Here is a 6142-nt window from a genome sequence, read left to right as displayed (position 1 = left end):
CAGGGCTATACAAAGAAACCCTGTCTCAAAAGAAAAAACAAAAACAAAAACAAAAACAAAAAAACCCAAACAAAAAACAAAAAACAAAAAAAAAGGAAGGAAACAATAATATAATCAATAAATACGCAAATTAATTGAACAGACCATACTCAAGAGGAGATGAAATGTTCAACATGTACATAATAAAAAGCTCTACATTTCAGGTCATAAGACAATGCAAATTTGCTATACACAGGTTCCAATTTTGCATAGTCAGTGTCCACTTGGAAGTTCCTAAATAATAACAAACGCACTTGTTTCAGTAATTTAATGAAATGTAAATGGATAACAATCTCTAAGCCAAAGATGTAAACAATGTTTCAGAAAAAAGATAACACCAAAAAAACCCCACAAAATGAAAGCTAAGATTAAAAATATGTTTTCTACCAAAAATTCATTTCATAATGACAGATACAAAATACTGAGAAAAAAAGGAATCTTTTTTAAATGCCATGAATTTGGAGTTCAGTAAAGACTGATGATCATAATTTTACTAGTGGCAGAAAATTAAGATGAAAGTATTAATATACAAAATAAGAGTACTAGCAAATGGTATAATGGTCCTTGACCAACACTGGTGCAGATCACAAAACCCGGAATGCAGACAACTATAACAGACTACATAAAACAAGTGAAAACAGGCACACTGACCATGTGCTTCTCAAACATGAGAAGACAACCACGGAGATGCCAAGTATTTCCTAGTAAAATCTTATTTGCATATTTTACAGAAAGTAATCCTGAAAGTACCAAGGAGCAGCACAGAGCTGGAAAATACGAAGAGGATCACACCTAGAGGTGACCTCACAGTATATTACAGTTACAGCAACAGAAACCACTTGGAATTGTCATGACAACAGACAATAGGAGATATCCCTGGGAAGACAGGATAGACTATGTTTACACATCTGCAAATATGGTTTCTGATTCTCCTCAAAACTCTGTTGGCATTTTTTTCAGGAATGGTGAAATTGACACTAAAAAGTAGAGAAGGTATCAGAATAATAAAAGATCCAAAAATTATTAAACATTACATCTAGAGTTTTTAATTTATAATTTTTGGTTTTGTTGGTTTTTTTGTTGTTTTTTTGTTTTTTGTTTTGTCGAGACAGGGTTTCTCTGTGTAGCCCTGGCTGTCCTGGAACTCACTCTGTAGACCAGGCTGGCCTCGAACTCAGAAATCTGCCTGCCTCTGCCTCCCAAGTGCTGGGATTAAAGGCGTGTGCCACCACCGCCCAGCTTATAATTTTATAATATGTGAAAAATCATTGAAATGAAAATCATTTAATATTGGTATATAGATCAGTGATATGCATGGAATAAGGACAGTATCACTCACATGCACAATCAAGTAAAATCTTATTGCCACCTAGTATCAGTTCTTCTGAACAAAGTCTTCTCATTTCTACAATAGGATAATCCTGAGGAGATTTTTTGTCAGTGGAAGTCTCCAGAACTATTTCTAGTGAAACAGAATGTGGCAAAACTGACTTCATGTCCCACTTCCACATTCACTTTAGCCCTTTCCATCCCTTCACCAATCCTCCAACATACCTGGATCCTTAGCTACTGTCTCCTCCCTCTCCACCTTCTAGGTCTCCACAGATGAGCAGGTCTGGGTGATCAGTGAACCCTGTATATGACAAAGTGATTCTTCAAAAAGCACCTGGATTTGTAACATAGTACTGTGATCAGTAGGTTAAAAGAGGATTGCACAATGATTCCCCCCCCCTCCAATTCTCATGCAGTTTCAGAATATTGAAAATATTTAGAAAGCATTTTTGGTTAGTATAAGTTGAACCTCACTTCTATTCATAGCTCAGTGAAAGCTGGTGGGCAGAAATGAAATGATTGGGATGAGAATATTATACACTAGGGAGGTCGTTATTTATCCTGGACTAAAAATGATGGAAGCCTTATACCCCAAAAGGGATTCAAAAGCTTCATACCCCCCAAAGGCTTGCAAAATAACTCACCAAAAACCCTGAGGAGGAGCAAGGGAGGCTGGAAGTAAACTATTCTCACAAACACAAACCAGAGTGCTGTAATTGTGCAGCGTCCAGCCTCTGTACAAAGCCTCCCCAGCATGATCCTGACATTGCACCTCCTTCTGGAAGAAGTCCACAGTCACACCAGTGGCTGTGAACTGACCACAAAATACAAAACAGCAGTTAAAATATTAGTCTTGGTTCACACCTTTAATCCTAGCACTCAGGAGACAGAGTCGGGTGGAACCCAGTGACCTCCACTCCAGCCTGGTCTACATGGTGAGTTTAGTCCAGATGCAGCAACACAATGGGCTCAGGTCTCAAACACAGCAAACAAAAGAACCAAAAAAATTACAGTTTTACAGTTTAGTTGTATGTCCATGGACAGAGTCCTTTACTTGAAAGGAGACAAAAGACTACTATTGACATTTTTCTAATATAGAAGAGTTAATTATTCAAAAGACACTTTATAGTACTATAGTTTACAACAATACCTTTCATTCGTGTTTTCTTTTCTTTCATTTTTCTTCTCCCGTTTCCAACAGACAGGATTTCTCCATAGCCCTGGCTGTCTTTAAACTATGTCTGTATACCAGGATGACAAGGATCTTTTAGACCTACCTGCCTGTTAAAGGCTTGTGCTTATAATGTCCTTTCTGTGAACTGTAACAGATGTGCAGCTTAGGTGTCATGTGGGCCCTGTAACAACTGGAGCAGAGGCTGTCTCTGTCTCTGTTGTCTGCCTTTGGATCCCTTTCCCAACCGCGCAGTCTTGTCTAGCCTCAACGGTAGATAAGCCTAGCCCTATTGCAACTTGACAGGCCAAGACTGAGCTATTGGACTCCTCCCCTTCTCTGAGGAAAAAAGGAGGAGGAAATTGGTGGAGGAGAAGCAGGAGGAATGGACTGGGAGGAGAGGAAGTGTGGGGGAGGGGTGGTGTTCGCGATAGAAGTGTAAATAAATTAATAATGAAAAATAAAAGTTTACTTATAAATGTTAATGTTTACAACCATACCTATGTAATTGGTAAAAAAAAAAAAAAATTCTTTCGGATTATTTGCAACCATTCCTTTTATTTATAGTATCTAAAAGATATCCGGGGATATCAAGTCACTCTGAGTCCCCTGATAAAACAGAGTGAATGAATGTAAATTTCAAGAGCTTTTTCCTTTTAACCTGAACAAACAGACTTGGTTTTCAAATATCAATACATAAATTCAAATATTCTACTACAGTATTCTAATAGAAACATTTGGCATTCAGAAGATCAATTTTAAAAAAGAAAAAAAAAAAAACCAGGATTAGTCCGATTTATGTGAGCTAAAAGTTCTCGACAAGGGAAGAAAGACAGCTACAGAATTCCCGAGCCAGGTTCCTTAGAAGCAGAAGATAAACCGATCACACCCTGTTCCCTTCCCGCCCTTTTCCAGCCCCGCTGCTCCTCTGACCTGGGCGGTTCCAGGGCCGCCTGGCTCCGGTTCTCGCCGCTTTGCGGCTGATTGCTGATTCCTCCAGGATGCCCCGCAAGGCACCCGCGGCTGCCTGGAGTTTTAGCTTCCCACGAAGTCCTCTGTGTCCTCCGACCCCAGGTCTGTACCACGCGATTCCCCACGGTACAGGGCCGAGAGCTCCGGACGTGACAGCTTCTTGACACTTCTGGCTTTGATTCTTAGTCCCACGTCTCCAGCCTCCCACACCCAGTTTCCAGCTTCCGTTTACGTCACTGCCCTAACTCCTCCCACTGGGAACACCCCTCCCTCTCGGAACACTGTTTCCCACCCCCACCTAATGTCTAACAACCTTCCACCGTGTTTCTGGGTGTATATCCCTGCCCCGCGAAGAGCCGTCCCTCCCACTTTGTCTCAGGCTTCCTGCCACACAGCACCAGCTGTCAGGCTGCTCCGGACCCGCTATGCACAGCCTCCACATGGCCACTGCTTGCCTAGACTAGAACTGGGCCTAATAGGACTCTGCACTCCAGTATCCGATCCCCATCCTGGGTTCTGAATCCCTTAGATGCAAAATAGCCTAAAACTAGCCCCTGGGACACATACTTCATACCAAACAATAACAGGCTAACTTGAGAAGCCAGAGTCCTATCCCCAGCACACAAACATGCGAAGCCAATACCAAATTCTGAAATTTTGACTTTGGCACAGACATTCAAAGAACACAATGCTGTGATGTGTGTGTGTCTGTGTTTGTGATATGTCTAATAATAGAAAGGGGGATATTCATTCATTCATCGTAAACAGAGTTTCTCTGTGTGAACCTGTGTTTAAAAACCAGTGCTAATGTGACCAGATCTATTGTTTAACACCAGTGTGAGCTTTCTTTTTGGTTGTATCACTATGTGGTGGGATTTGTTTTTGTTTTTGTTTTTGAGACATGCTGGCCTGGAACTCACTGAGATTAGCGTTCCCTGCCTCTGGAATGCTAGAATTGATTAAAGGCATGCTCCACATGGCAGGTTCATTATCTCGTTTACTATCAGGTAATAGAGTCGAGGAGTCTTGATTGTTGTGTGTGTGTCAAGAAGTATTAAATGTTAAGTTGATTTGCTGTTAGTTCTTTGAAGTTCTGATAGAATCCTGTCATTCTGGTCATGGAGTTCTTTTAAAGATTGCATTTTATAATTGTTTCAGGCCCATTGTTTCTCTTAGTTTTATTTATATTATTTATTTCACACTGTTTATACTTGGTATGTTATATACATCACTTCAATTAGAGTATTCTATTTAGTAAAATAGAAGTCTTTAATGTCAGTAAACAGAAAATCTACTTATTAACACATTTCTATCAAGTAAGTTTAGCCTTTACCTTGGGTAACTATCAGAACCTTATGAGCTGGGCAGTGGTGGCGTGCCTGACCCTTTTGCCAGAGCCACACATAGGGGTTAATCCTCGAGGGTTGGTCCCTGGTGAGTTATGGCAGATGGATATCACTCATTATACTCCTTTTAGAAAATTAAAATATATTCATATCTCTGTAGATACCTTTAGTGGCCTTATCTGTGCATCCCTACAGACTGGGGAGGCCACTAAGCATGTCATTAATCATGTCCTTTCCTGCTTGGTGGTTACTCCACAACCCAAAATTCTAAAAAAGATAATGGTCCAGGTTATACTAGTTCCAGCTTCAAACAGTTTTGTGCTCAAATGGGGATTAAGCATGTTACTGGCATTCCCTATAACCCCCAAGGCCAAGGTAACACATTTCTATCAAGTCAGTTTAGCCTTTACCTTGGGTAACTATCAGAATCTTATGAGCTGGGCAGTGGTGGCGTATGCCTTTAATTCAGGCACTCAGGAGGCAAAGGTATGCAGGTCTCTGTGAGTTTCAGATCAGCCAAAGTTACATAATGAAACCCTATCTCTACAAACAAAAAACAAACCAATAAGCCAAACAAACACATAAGAAAACAGTATGTATAGTCGGGCAAGGTCTTATAAGCCTTCAAACCAAGCACTCAGGAGGCAGGAACAGGGGAATCCTGTGTTCAAGGCCAGCCTGGTCTACATAGAGAATCTAGGACATCTTGCAATACACAGAGAGATCCTGCCTCAAAATAAAACAGACTCCTCCCTGAGGAGTAGCTTGTATGAACCCAGAATCAGCATGCAAGCTTCCAAAGGAAGAATCTAACGAACAGTCTTAGTTATGATGCAGATAAACCACATCAACAACCACCTTGGCAGGACAACTCTAAGGGTGCAGTAATGACAAGCTCACCTTGGTGGTAACCAACTGCTCTCTAGTTGGATTTAAAATACTCTTAACAAAAGGAAACCATGACTGATACTGGAAACATAGCTACCTACTCAGTGCTGGTGAAATCAGGAATCTTACAGGAGACCAACAACTACCACTTTACTGAACCAGCATAATCCCTAATAAAAATCTAAACATTTTTTCCTTGTACCAACAAATAAATGCAGGCTTCTTCCCTCATCAAAGAAACTTCTCCTTCAACAGAGACCACTAAAAAACAAAACAAAACAAAAAAAATCCACAACAAATCAAAATGTAGAGTTGTAAAGCCCATGACTAATGCATACATCTACAAAACACTCATGTACCTAAGGCTCAAGGAATGTTTTTGAAGATGGGCTAT

General features: G+C 40.4%; 1 protein-coding gene across 1 annotated transcript in view; it reads right to left on the bottom strand.

Moving 5' to 3' along the window:
• LOC110338286 (zinc finger protein 54-like) overlaps positions 1–1797 on the bottom strand; it is a 16733-nt gene extending 14936 nt beyond the window's left edge. The window contains exon 1 of the mRNA XM_029532862.1: positions 1594–1797. The gene's annotated coding sequence lies outside the window, so the exon portion shown is untranslated. The remainder of the gene's footprint in view (positions 1–1593) is intronic.
• Between the last annotated feature and the right edge of the window lie 4345 nt (positions 1798–6142).

This window comes from Mus pahari, chromosome 21, assembly GCF_900095145.1.
Source record: "Mus pahari chromosome 21, PAHARI_EIJ_v1.1, whole genome shotgun sequence".
NCBI lineage: Eukaryota > Metazoa > Chordata > Mammalia > Rodentia > Muridae > Mus > Mus pahari.
This window is presented reverse-complemented; position numbering and strand designations above follow the sequence as displayed.